The 14,276-nt window shown below is 45.2% G+C and overlaps 1 long non-coding RNA gene across 3 annotated transcripts in view; it reads right to left on the reverse strand.

Annotated features, from left to right (window-relative positions):
• Positions 1-386: 386 nt before the first annotated feature.
• The window catches only part of LOC109311654, a 31,187-nt gene continuing 17,297 nt past the window's right edge, over positions 387-14,276 (reverse strand). The window contains exons 1-4 of one of the 3 annotated variants that reach the window (XR_002101558.1): positions 6,094-6,284; positions 3,811-3,901; positions 1,371-1,590; positions 387-1,070 (exon numbers count right to left, since the gene is read on the reverse strand). This is a non-coding gene — a long non-coding RNA (uncharacterized LOC109311654). Of the gene's footprint in view, positions 1,071-1,370; positions 1,591-3,567; positions 3,642-3,810; positions 3,902-6,093; positions 6,285-14,276 lie in introns of those variants that run through there. The other 2 variants (XR_002101557.1, XR_002101559.1) reach the window with 2 other exon arrangements.

Here is a 14,276-nt window from a genome sequence, read left to right on the forward strand (position 1 = left end):
CCTGTCAAGTGTTTTGTTTTTATGGCATCTGGTAAAACCCTAGTGACTTCTTATGAAATGGAGGACATTTCATGTCTGCCAGCACTACACCTTGAGGCCTTAGGCAACACATTCAGTGCCTTTGATGAGAATGGTTCCTGATTAAAGATCACAAGCTCATTCTCATTAGCAATTGCTCAGAGACAGGGATCTTCCTGTCTTTCACTGCAGTGTTTCTTACCTAAGACATAACTCCATAAAAACAGAACAAAGCTCTCTAGTGCATGTTTGGGCTGGAGCATGGCCAATTTAATAAACCTTTCAGCTAAGAATCTAAATCAGAAGAAAAACATTGCTACTAGCCAGATTTGGATTGAAACTGTGCTTAGAAATGAGACCAGTTAATCCATGAAATAAAAACACCTTATCATTAGCTATTTCATAGCCTGTTTACCTGAAGATGATGGGTGAAACCCTCAGCAGCTAATAAGCAACCACTCAAAATCTTTTTTTATCAGAAAACATAGCCATAAAAACAACAGGGGGTTGTGTGTTTTAGTTTTTAACCATACTTCTGCCTATTTAACTTGCTTAAGTGCCTGTTAAAACTGTTAGCAACCAGCCTTCTGGTACCATAGGGACAAATTCTTATTCATGACTCCATTGTCAGTGTGGTGATGCTCCTTTGCAATGAGTGAAGCTAATCGTGTACTTGGGGAATAACAAAGCTAAATATGGATCCATGCAGGAGGCAAGCGGGAGTTTTACCTACATGATCAAAGCTTTTATAAACAGCAAGCAAAGGGCCTTAAACAAAATATGTTTGAATAATAGATATGTGATGTAAAGTGTTAAGGGAATGTTAAGGGAATTACTAAGGACTGAAGAGTTCTGCAGGAGAGAGAAAGCATCATCCAGCTATTTTTGCTCACGAGTCCTATGGAGGCTGGCATCTGACCCCACTGCCTTCATAAGATGAAAGAATGCCAACTTTTACATTACAAATCTGAGTCTGCTACTGCTGGCACTGGAGTCTGACTGTCAGTCTCCCCAATTCCTTGTGGGGTGAACCACTCCCTGGTCCCTTGCACCTAATTGAACAGAAATGACAGTCACACAGACAGCTTACTCTCAAGAAGGGAACAAAAGACTGAAAAGCATCCGAAGTAGATTTAAAATCTTTCAGTTTGTGTTCCTAGATGGCAGAATACTACTGACCTTTGGCTGCACATGAACACAGGACTGAAAATATAAGTCACTGCAGCTCCAATCAGCTGTCAATCATAGCAAAAGAATTGTTTTCATAAGTGCTCCCAGCTCATTTGAGGGTCTATATCCTTCACCTCTTTATCAAAGCTGAGTATACCAGAAAAGCAGTATTAAGTCCTTACTTCATATGCAGGGATTGAGAGTTGCTCATTTTAAGTAGGGCTTGGTCTTGCCCACTCTTTGGAAGTGCCCCACTAACTGCTGTTGCAATTGCATGTTCTCTGAGCAAGTCACTGGGTCTTGTGCTGGCTTCAGCTGCACTCCTGAAGACAGGTGCAGTTGGTCTGTCCAGCACTATCCCACAGTGCTCTTGCCCAGCCTTCAGTGATAGCTCTGAAATCCCTGGAGAGCAAAATCCATAAAATGAGATGTTTTCTGTTCCTTTAGTAATGGGGGAAGAAGTCAAACAACAGCTATCAAAGTTAAGCATCTCTAAGTCCAGATAACTTGCACCTAAGAGTATTAAAAGAATTCATAGATTCATAGATTTCATAGACATTAGGGCTGAAAGGGACCTCGGAAGATTGAGTCCAGCCCTCTGCCCTGTGGTCACAGGATTCCAGCAAGATAAACGTCTTGACTACAAAGCTTTCTGAACCAGGGCAACCATTTAGGAATGGCAGGCCAATTTAATGGAGCTAGGTCTGAAGCTGGGCCACCCCGTCATCCTCCTCCCCGACCTGTTGCTATATTGCCTGCAACCTGCCAGCAATGTCCCACCTTTGTGAGCTGTATACAGTCACTTAGTGGCCCAGATCCTTCCCAGGGGATGTAGGTTGCTGACCCCTGCTCTAAACCATTAGCTTTGATTTTTAACAAATCTTAAAAGATTAGTGAGCTCCCAAGGATGGGGTGGGGAACAAAGGAATATATGTAACTATTGTTTTGCCAATATTTAACAAGTATTGGCTGGTCAGCCTGACAGCAGACTAGAGCAAAATTTGGGGAAGATTGATATGAGAGGGAACAAACAAAGAATTAAAAGGTAACCATAGAGTTAATCTCAATCAACATACTTTACTGAAATACAGGTCCTGTCAAACTAACTAGATAGCTGTTTTATAAGAGCACATCATTGGCTGATAAAGGGAACAGGGTGGACATGACTAGCTTGTTTATCTACACAGAACAGTCTAAGACGATTGATAATAGCTTTCCATAAACACATCTTTAAACGCTAAAGAACTATGTTAGCACAAGAATAAATGGAGGATTGGGGCAAAAGAAATCTCATGAGGTTCAACAAGTGCCAAGTCCTGCACTTAGGATGGAACAATCCCATGCACCCCATACAGGCTGCAGAAAAAGACATGGGGGTTACAGTGGACAATAAGCTGAATATGAGCCAGCAGTGTTCCCTTGTTACCAAGAAGGTTAATGGCAGACTAGGCTGCATTGGTATGAATGTTGCCAGCCAGAGCCGTCCCTAGGGGGTTGGGAATCAGAGTGACTGCCCTGGGGCCCCGCAGAGCCAGATCAGCTTTGCATCCGGCCGCTCACCACCCTCTCACCCCTCCCCCACCTCTGTGTCTGGGCCCTGCACAGACTGATTTGCCCCAGGTCCCACGCCCTATTACAGTTGTCTGTGTTGCCAGCAGATCAAGAGACGTGACTATCCCTCTTTATTCAGCATTGGTGAGGTCACATCTGGAATATTGTGTTCAGTTTTGGGCTCCCCACTACAGAAAGGATGTGGACAAATTGGAGAGTCCAGTAGAGGGCAACAAAATTGGTGAGGGGGCTGGGGGAACATGACTTATGAGGAGAGGCTGAAGGAACTGGGCTTAAATATTTAGACTAGAGAAGAAAAGACTAAGAAGGGATTTAATAGCAACCTTCAGCTACCTGAAGTGGGTTCAAAAGAAGATGGAGCTCAACTGTTCTCAGTGGTGACAGATAAGAGAACAAGGAGTAATGGTTTCAAGTTGCAGCAAGGGAAGTTTAGGTTAGATATAAGGAAGAACTTTCTCACTGAGAGGATTGTAAAACACTGGAACAGGTTACCCAGAGGGGTGGTAGACTCTCCATCCTTGTATGGTTTTAAGACCCAGCTAGACAAAGCCTTGGCTGGGATGATCTAGCTGGGGATGATCCTGCTTTGAGCAGGGGGTTGGACTAAATGACCTCCTGAGGTCCCTTCCAGCCCTCATTTTCTATGATTCTATGAGCACATAAGCATAACATCTACTTCCACTGGCAGTGCCCTGGTCTCCATTGCTTTTACTTCTGGGTCTACTTGGTGTTTCTGGTATCAGGCCTTGTAGTTGTGTGCGAGGGTTTGAAATGCCAATTTCAAGGATACCCTGGATAAATGTTTACCTGCAAATGCAGGAGACTGGCCCAGGAGACCCCTTCAAGTCCTATGTTCCCATGTTGCAGTCTCTAGGAGTTAGCCAAAAGAAGACATAACATCATCATTGCTTGTAACATCTTCACATGGCAAAATTTAGTGGAGTCATAAATAGTGATTGCATCATGTCAGTTATAAAATCTGGGTCAGCTTGTAATGCAGCCACATGCTAAGGCATCTGTCTAGGATCAAAGAATGTAGGTCATACTTACAGAATGGACTCTGGAAAGTTGCAGTACTGGAAAACCTCATGGCTGACAATAGATAACAAATTAAACATGAGCTTCTCACATGATGCTGTATCTGAAAAGGTAAACACAGTCCTCAGCTGTATAAGTAAAGCGCATCAAATAGGAAAACAGTGATGCCATTACCTTTGCACATAGTCTTAGTGAAACTGTTACAGACATACTGTATCCATTTCTGATGTCAACACTTCAAAAAAGGTTTGTAGAAAAACTGGAAGCAGTTCAGAAGAGAGTCACAAGATCTGAGGTCTGAAACACGTTTCTATAGTGAGCACGTCTTCACGTGCAATTAATGTGCAGCAATAAACTCTAGTGCATATTGCACTAGAGTTTATTGCTTCCAGGCGCCGTAATTGAATGTATGCCTGGGACTGAAAAATGTTGAGCTGGATCAGAGCAGGCCTGGCTGGCACAGGATCTGGGGGGTTACCTGGCCAGCCTGGGGCTGCTCCAACCTGGCTCAGTGTACTGCAACAGGACTTGCTGAGGCACAAGGGTACTTCATTGCAGGGCTAGCCGGTTAGTGTCTACACATGCAGTGCTGCAGAGTAAAGAATTCTGCAGCCAGATACTACTTCTGTTTACAAGTACTAATCTACAGTGGAGTTAATTAGTTTACTCCATCCTAATAGCACTGCATGTGTAGATACTGAGACATTTACTGAGGAGCTAATTAGGCAACTCCACAGTAAACATCTTGTATACATGCGCTCAGTGAGACATTGAAGAAGGCTGATCAAGCCAGTGTCTCTATGGAGGGAGGCAATTTGATCATGGTCCTCCTTTACATGAGAAAGATATCTGATGGCAAAAATCCCTTCATTCTAACAGAAAAAAGACAAAAAAAATTCAGTGTCTGGAAGCTGAAAGATGACAAATTCATATGAGTAATAGGATACAGACATTTACCAGTGAGGGTAATTAATCATTAAAACAGCTTGGGATGAATTGTCCCTCATTGAACTTTTGAACTTGAATTCTCTATCACCTGAAGATTCACACTCTTAAGTGATGTTCTTTATTCAACCAAAAGTTATAAAGTTGATCAGAAATGACTGGGAGGCGTTCCATGCCCTGTGCTATACCAGAGGTCAAATTGCGACAGTCATTTCTGGCATTAAAATTGCTCTTACTCCTGTCTAGTCACCCATTCACAAGTTGTGTACTAGGCACTCCATATGCCTCTGCTGTGCCCATTCTTGCCCCAGAGCAAAGGAAGGATACAAAAAAAATCAAACTAAAATTTTAACATGTTGTATACAAAGGAAACCAGCCTCCTATGGATTCTTATGGCTGAAAAAATACCAGCCAACAAAAGAAAATGACTAACCAGAACACACAAGGCAAGGAGTAGGGCTCCACTAGATTATCACAGCTGGCAATTGCTGATTCAGTGCCATCTACCACTCATCAGGGAACTGAAGATAGCCCTTAATTTAAAGGACACAAAAGAAGTTCTCATCCCCAATTTCAAGTCACCATATAAACCCGCTTCCATCTCCCCATCCATTCTCCTGTGCTACATCTCAGAGATGATGAGGATGAAAAAGTGCTTTAATCCTCATTAAAAATAAACAAACTAATTACTGTGACTGTCTAAGAAGGGCTTTCATCTGCTGTGATTGTACAACCTCACTGAGGCAGTGGCTATCGGGAAGTTTTGCGTGTGCCATTAGTTTGTTGCAGAACACAAATAAAAGCCCTCAGTGGTGGGGCAGGCGGATGAAGAAGGAGTACTTCACAATGGCTGCGAAGGCAGATGAAGGCTGCAGTGGAATAGAAACCTGGCCGCCTAGGTTCTTCTTGGCATAGGATTAAGGTTTCCTTCCCTTTGAAGTATTACATGCTTGCCGATGCGCAACAGCCTCCATACGTTAAAAGGAGACATGTGAAGTTGTCTGTTCTCATCCCCTTATCAAGGGACTGCCAACAGCAACTATTTTATTATTATAATGGACTGTCTCTTCCTTAGTCTTCAGCAAAGCTTGCTTTTACCTCAAGCAGCTACACCTCCTGCTCTGGTACTCCCCATAATGGTGCTAAATTCTCATTTATGTTCCCCAACATTGTGCCATATTAATTCTAGAGGACCAGCAATTGTTTGGTTTAATTAACTGTCACTATCCCTTTGAACCCTTTGTTGCCCCTTACTGGCACAATACTACTACATCAGCTCATCCCTACTACCAGGCATGGGCACTTTGCATGCCATGAAAGGCAAGCCTTATAACAAAAGTCAGTATTCACCATTTCTGTGGTCACGGTCAGCCAGCTCTAGAGTCCTCTCCCATCAGCCGTCTTTTAGGAGAGCTCAGAAGAATCCAGTGCAAAGCAAAGTTCATGAGCGAATGCGTAGCGTTCAAAAGAGCTCAAGTCCAGGGAAGGGAAGGGTGGATCTGAGAACTGCGGTTTTGGTGCTATAATCCAGTGTTTCTCAACCTGTGGGTAACAACACAAAAGTGGGTTGCAAGAATATTTGAAATGGTCACGACTATCACAGAAAAACGCAGGAAACAGCAGGTTTCCCCTTGCAGCCTGGGAGAGTTCTTGCCTAAGAGGGCTGCTTGGGGCTGGGGGGAGTGGGAGGAAGGCAATCAGGCAAGGGATACCACATGGCAGTCAGGCAGGGTGGAGAACAGACCCTGCAGCTCCCCACAGGTAAGTCTATGGGGCAGGGGAGGGGCATAAACAATGTGTTGGGGACAGGGGGGCACAGGCAACGTCAGGGGGTGGAGGGGGCACACATCCCCTCAGATTTGCGCATCCACAGTGGGCATGGAGCTGTGGCAGGAACACTGGATTTCAGTACTGCTCCCCTCAGGCCACGGCTCTACCTTGGAGGGATGGTGGGGTGGTGAACAGCACAGGTGGCAAGAGGAGAGCATTGGCAGCAGCAGCTGGTTCATGGAAGTGGGGTAAAGCCATGGCCCAGCTCACCAGCGGCTGGTGGCAGGAGGAGTTGTCCTAGATCTCCTCTAGATTCAAGTTAACTCACAGTCCCCCAGCATCCCAGAATGCTTTGTACTTCCCCCACAACCCCTGCCTCACAGGGTGGGTAGGCTAGTCTTGACCCAAGCTATCTATCCCAGTGATCAGGGAGGCATGCTCTAGCAACCCCCAGTTTTTGGCTTGGGCCACTGCAGACATGTGGCTGCATTTCTGGAATGAAAAGTGAATGTCTCCTCACTTATTGGTTCAATCTATGCAGCTTAGACTAACCTGTGAAGATTAAATCAATTCAGCCTCCTGCTTTTTTACTGTCTGTACTTAGCCTTGAAGACTGACAGAATTAAGATGCAAGCTAAAGCATTTGAAAAAATCATGCAAGGTGCTAGCTTTTCCTTAAAACATTTTTTTTTCCAACCCTCCAGAATTTCTCCATCATTCTCTGGTGTGTTAAAAACAACATCAATAGTTCAGGGAGCTCTTCAGCCCACATTAAGGGGGCACAGTATCTGATCATGCCAATTTAGAAGTGCTTAACAGTCAGAACTGAAGTTTAATACCTACCACATCTCCTGATGGAATACGAAATATTTCATTCTTATTGTAAGATATGAATACATCATTTTACTCCCTTTCCAACTGCAAACCAGAAATACCCAAACACTACAGCTTTTTCTGCCTCAGGAGGGTCAGCTTTACCATCCTTGTCTAGTGCTGAAGTGGTATGGTTGCCAAAATTTTGTTTTTCAGATACAGTCCTAAACCTTCCATGTTTTTCATGGATACTTTCAGCTTCCCTAACTGTTCTTTGTACTCCTTACTATCTACTTCCCCATTTTTCCATTTGTAACATTTTTATTGTTTCCTTCCCCTTCTCATAAGGATGATTTAGCCCTCTGTCAGTACTGTAGATTTGTATTTTTTCTGCACATCTGAGAAGACATTCTTTAACATACAACCCCTTGCATAAACTGATCAAGCTGCCTGCAATAGCAGAGAGATTGGATTCCCTCGGTCCTGTGCTGCAATTCTGAAATAATTCCCATTGCTGTTTTCCTAAGTCCTTCTTAAAATTTAGAGGGAAATAATAAAAATACAGAGAAAACATTAAACTCCATGAAAAGTCTTCCATGAGATGGGCAAGATTCTCCCCCTTGCATGGCTGAGCCTACAAACACACTGCCCTTGGTAAGTCATGGGGGTGCCCAGTGAGGGACACTATGGCCACGCAAGGAAGCACCTCAGTATACAGAACTGAGTGCAGGATTGTCACAGGTGGGCCTCCCCACCACCCCACCCAATTAGCACCTGGCCCATCCAGGTCTGAGCCTGGGTGAATGCCTGAGAGTTAAGTAACTGTATCAACCAGGCTGCTTGGCTTGCCTCTTTGAACTATGCACCATGAAGGCAGGACATCCCAGGACAGTATTGAAGTATTCCGGTTTTTAATTGTTTCCATTCATTTGCAATATATATGATTAGTTGTGGCATAAGATCTTTGGTCAGTGCCCATCCTTTATTGCTGGGGGACAATCTACAATTGTGTTCTTAGCTTTGCCCCTACAATATGGTAATGTTGAGAATAAAGCAGCACAGCTTTAACTGAGCAGTGGCAAAGAGAGCAATGAGAGATCCTTAAGCCGGGTTGTCTGAATTCAGGCGGAAGGAAGGCAGGGTGAAGAAGCATCTTACCCTGGGATCTAGAAAATGCATGTGACAGTACTGCCACCTAGTGGAAAACTAAACTACACGGAACTAAAGTAGCTTATTTTCAAGAAGTCCACGTCGGTCATCATAACGAAGCACGGTGTAGCAAGTATTGTGTTTTCAAAGTAGGTCTCTTCATCGCCAGCTCCTTATGAGCAATATACGTTGGTGTCTCCATGTCCTTTCAAAGAATGCACAATACTACAAAAGACACAGGATGCTAATTCTTGCCTTTTGTGTCAGGACATGCAAACTAGCCAGTCTGAGGAAGAAAGGAGTCCAGGAGAGCTGGCTGTACTTTAAAGAAACCTTACTGAGGGTACAGGAACAAACCATCCTGATGTGCAGGAAGACTAACAAATGTGGCAAGCGACCAGCTTGGCTTAGCAGAGAATTCTTCAGTGAGCTAGCACACAAAAAGGAAGCTTACAAGAAGTGGAAACTTGGACAAACAACTAGGATGAGTATAAGAGCACTGCTAGGGCATGCAGGGATGAAATCAAGAAAGCCAAAGTGCAACTGGAGTTGCAGCTAGCAAGAGACGTGAAAGCTAATAAGAAGTCAGCAACAAGAAGAAGATCAGGGAAATTGTGGGTCTCTTATTGAATGGGGGAGGCAACCTAGTGACAGAGGATGAGGAAAAGGATGCAGTACTCAATACCTTTCTAAACTCAGTCTTCACAGGCAAGGTCAGCTCCCAGGCAGCACAATTTGGGAAGAAAGCTGAGCAGCCCTCAGCAGTGAAAAAACAAGTTAAGGACTATTAGTAAAGCTGGACATGTACAAGTCCATGGGGCCAGATGCAATGCATCCAAGAGTGCTGAGGGAGTTGGCTGATGTGATTGCAGTGCCACTGGACATTATCTCTGAAAATCTGTGGCAACTGGTGGAGGTTCCAGATGATTGGAAAAGGGCAAACATAGTGCCCATCTTTAAGAAAGGGAAAAAGGAGGATCCAGAGAACTACAGACCAGTCAGCCTCACCTCAGTCCCCCGAAAAGTCATGGAGCTGGTCCTCGAAGAATCCATTCCTAAGCACTTGGAGAAGAAGGTGATTAGTCATAGTCAGCATGGATTCACCAAGGGCAAGTCATGCCTGACTAATCTGATTGCCTTCTATGACAAGATGACAGGCTCAGGATGTGGGGAGAGTAATGGACATGATATACCTTGACTTTAGCAAGGCTTTTGATAGGATCTCCCACAGCATTCTTCCAAGCAAGCTGAGGCAGTATGGGTTAGATGAATGGACTGTAAGGTAGAGGGAAAGCTTGGCCTCAATGGGTAGTAATCAATGGCTCAATGTCAAGCTGGCATCCAGTATCAAGTGGAGTGCTCCAGGGGTTGGTTTTTGGTCCATTTTTGTTCAATATCTTCATCAATGATCTGGAAGATGGGATGGATTGCACCCTCAGCAAGTTCACAAATGACACCAAACTAGGGGGTGTAGTAGATACACTGGAGGGTAGGGCTAGGATTCAGAGTGACCTTGACAAATTAGAGGATAGGGCCAAAGTCCTTCCCAGACATGGAGCCTCTTGCCAATCAGTCAGAATTGATTCTTTGTTCAGTTCCAGGGACAAATTTTTTCATATTCTTTATTCTAGTAGAAAGCACAGCAGGGTGCAGGAAGGAACAAGAAAGAGAAAGACAAACAGAGACAGACATGGATTCTAATTGTTCATGCTTTACAACCTTTCTTTGGGATAATTCTTCAAGCCCATGTTGTTTTCTCTCACTCTTGTCACAAAATTTACTCACAGCCTGAAAATCAGACTCCCAATTCAGTTCTGTATCTTTCAACCAGCCTCCCCCAGTCTGCATGGCTCAGCATTGCTCAGGCCTTGCCATGTGGCCTGACACTTTGGCTGGTAGCTGCCTCCTCCATTGTTTACAGCTCTCTCACAGCATAAAGAGATTAATTGGTACTTCTGCTGCATCTAAACTTAAGCACATCCATGCTTATTTCATAGATTTCATAGACATTAGGGCTGGAAAGGACCTCTGAAGATCACCGAGTCCAGCCCCCTGCCCCAAGGGCAGAAAGTCAGCTAGCATCAAAGAATCCCAGCAAGATAATCATCCAAATGTCTCTTAAATGTATCCAGAGTAGGTGCTTGCATCACCTCTCGAGGCAGTCTGTTCCAGGCCTCAGGAGCTCGGACAGTAAAGAAGTTCTTCTTTATGTCCAGCCTAACATGGTCTTGGAGGAGTTTGTGACCATTTGACCTTGTCATCCCTTGGGGTGCTCTGTTGAACAGGAATTCCCCCTGACTCTGATATATACCCCTTATACACTTATAGACAGCCACCAGGTTCCCCCTGAGCCTGCGCTTTTCCAGGCTGAAGAGTCCCATGGCTCTCAGCCTCTCTTCATAAGACCTGTTCTTCTGCCCTCTGATCAATTTCGTGGCTCTCCTCTGGGCTCTCTCAAGCTTCTCCACATCCTTTTTAAATTGTGGAGCCCATAATTGGATGCAGTACTCCAGCTGCAACCTCACTAAGGCCGAGTACAGCGGGAGGATGACATCCTGGGATTTGCTTGAGAAGCATCTATGGATGCAAGCCAGAATTTTGCTTGCTTTACCAGCTACAACATTGCATTGGTGGCCCATGTTCATCTTGTGGTCAATCATGACCCCCAAGTCCCTTTCAGCCATGGTGCTAGCAAGCGTAGCACTGCCAAGCCTATAAGTCTACAGCAGAGGGGTTTTTCCAAATGGAGTACTTTGCATTTTTTGGTGTTGAAGACCATCAAGTTTACATCCACCCATTTTCTGAGCCTGTCTAGGTCAGACTGGATTGCCATCTGGTCCTCAGGTGTGGACGCTTTACCCCAAAGTTTGGTGTCATCAGTGAACTTGGCCAGTCAGCTTCTGATACCAATGTCTACATCATTAATAAAGATGTTAAAGAGTATAGACCCAAGGACAAAGCCTTGGGGGACCCCACTGGTCACGGCGCACCACGATGATTTGCTTCCGTCAATTACCACTTTCTGGGTCTGACCTCAGAGCCAATTCCCCAGCCATTGGACTGTGATGTAGCCAAGGCCACAGTTGGCCAATTTTTCCATGAGATGATCATGAGACACCAGATCAAAGGCTTTTTTAAAATCAAATTATAGGATGTTAATCTCTTCTCCCTTGTCCAGGTGATACGTTACCTGGTCAAAGAAGGCAATGAGATTGGTCAGGCAAGACCTACCCGCAACAAACCCATAATGGCTGTCCCTCAGGATGTTGCCATCAGCCAGTTTGTCAAGCATGGTCTCTTTGATAATTTTTTCCAAGATCTTCCCCAGGATAGAGGTCAGATTAATAGGCCTGTAGTTCCCCAGATGTACTTTCCTCCTTTTCTTGAAGATAGGCACCACATTGGTCTTCTTCCAATCTTCAGGCACTTCACCTAAGCGCCACAAGTTCTCGAAGATCCATGCCAGGGCCTGAGCTATGATGTCTGCCAGCTACTTAAGTACCCTGGGGTGTAAACTGTCTGGGCCAGCTGATGTGAAGGTGTCCAGCCTCTCAAGGTGTTCCTTTACATGGTCTACTTTGATGAAGGGTAACAGTTTTCCCTCACCCTGGCCATCTCATACTCTAGTGAGCAGGGCCGTCCCTTGGGGATGGTGAAAAACTGATGCAAAATACCCATAAAGCAGGCTGGCTTTTTCATGGGCATCAGTTGTCAGTTGCCCCATATGGTCCCAGGTTTATGGTTATAACCTGGCCAATGATAGTGCTTACATCAAAGACCCACCTCAAGACAGCCATTTGCACTTTTCAACACAGCAGCATCTTGTAGACCTAGAAAATTCTCTGGCATTTCTGACCAGCATCTGGTAGGATACTTTTAAACACACAGGCTGAAATCCTGGTTCTCTTGATCTTAATGACAAAATTCCCATTGACTTCAACAAAGCCAGGGACATCAATAGAATCCAGAGTCTCTTCACCTAGAGAGTTGCAATGCTCGTAGAGCAGGGGTGGGCAACATACAGCCCATGGGCCAGATCAGGCCCACCAATTGATTGCATCTGGCTCATGGCTGCCCCTGCAACACTCTGCATGGGGCTGAGCACTGCCTGCTCCTGCCCAGAACAATCTGCACCGTGCTTCTCTCTGTACCTGCCAGTCCCAGTCCTGACCAGTGTGCACAGCCTCCTGGCAGGGCTGCTTCTGGTGCTGTTGCAGCTGCCTGGGTACTGCTCAGGTCCCTCCACCTCCAGTGGCTCCTTCTCCTGACCCTGCAGCACCACTCAGAGCAGCAGATAACATGGGAAAGCAATGGTGAGTGTGGGGGTGCATGCTGGGCATCACATGCCCAGCCAGGCAGGCAGAAGCTGAAGCTGGGAAGCTCCTGCCCCACTGAGCAGGCTCCAGCTGAAGCTCCCATCCACCTTCCACCCTTCAGCCACCCAGTGTAATGAGCAGCCACCTGCAAGTGGCCAAGTGAGTAAAAGGCAGCCAGGAGCAGGAGCCCCACATGCTAATGCAGGAGATGCCCAGCTGTGGCTTCTCCTCACCTTCTGACCTTGCTGGCCATGCGGTACCTGGCAAGTGTCCTCACAGCCACCATCATTTCCCACAGAACCACATGCCCAGCCAGGTAAGGGGTGAGGGGAAGCTGAAGCTGGACAGCTCCTGCCCTAGCATGCAGGGCTCCAGCTCCTGGCTGTCTTTCACCCACTTGGTAACTTGAAGGTGGCTGCTCATCACACCCCTGCCTGGCTCCCAGGGCATAACATGCAGGCAGCCCACACACACGTACACACTCACCATGCCACACACACCCCACCCACCCACAAACACTCACTCCCTCACAAGCATACCCCCAACACTCCTCCCCTCACCCACCTACATGCACAATATAGTGAGACTTTATTTTGAGCTGTTACGCAATTGCCTCTACATACACTAATCAAAAACATAAATCAGGACAAATATATTTTTTTGGAAAAAAAAATGTTATAGTAGACATTTGATTTTTAGTACAATTTTTTTTATCTATAATTTGTTAAAATGATATTGTCTGAAAGATTTTGAGCATGAAGCCCTCAGCAGTTCACCAAAACTTGTTAAGTGGCCCTCCAGCTGAAATAATTGCCCACCCCTGGACCAAGGGAACCGTGGTGACAGCCTAAAAGACAGAGAGGAGTTTGTTTGTAATGGAGGTACTGATGTAGCCTCAGGTGCTCATCAGTGCACAACCACTAAATGGGCTCATGTGAATGGAATGATATCCGGGGCATTGCTGTTATCCCTAATGGCTGGAGATAAGGAAAGGAGCAGAAGAGCTTCATTCCTTTCTTGTCTTTCCCCTTCAAAGTTTTAGCAGTACCTGAACTCCTGCCAGCACCACAAGCTCCTGTGCCAATTTGTAACAAGCTTCTGCTGCTTTCACGTGAAAGCACCAAATTAAAAGGGATTATATTCCAACAGAACCTTCACTACTCTAACGTTTTTAAACAAAATCAGTTAGTTTAGTCTCTAAACTCTAGTTAGTTTAGAAATCCACATGATTCCTAAACACAGTGTTTCAACCCAGCTGTTTATCCAGTAACAGCTGTTCAATAATGATTTACATCTGCATTGCAGCTTTCTGCAAATGGGATTCAGCAGTTTGCTAATATGCATATGAATCAGCAAGAGATTCTGTTACTGAGTCTCTAATGTTACTGTCAATAAGCAGCCAGGCATAATATATAGTTCCCGATCCTTTTCATTACACAGAAAAGTAATTATGGCGTCTTACTGTAAAGTTCTCTACTTTCACCA

The sequence above is a fragment of the Crocodylus porosus genome, unplaced genomic scaffold, assembly GCF_001723895.1.
Source record: "Crocodylus porosus isolate Cpor-Errol unplaced genomic scaffold, CroPor_comp1, whole genome shotgun sequence".
In the NCBI taxonomy this organism is placed as follows: domain Eukaryota; kingdom Metazoa; phylum Chordata; order Crocodylia; family Crocodylidae; genus Crocodylus; species Crocodylus porosus.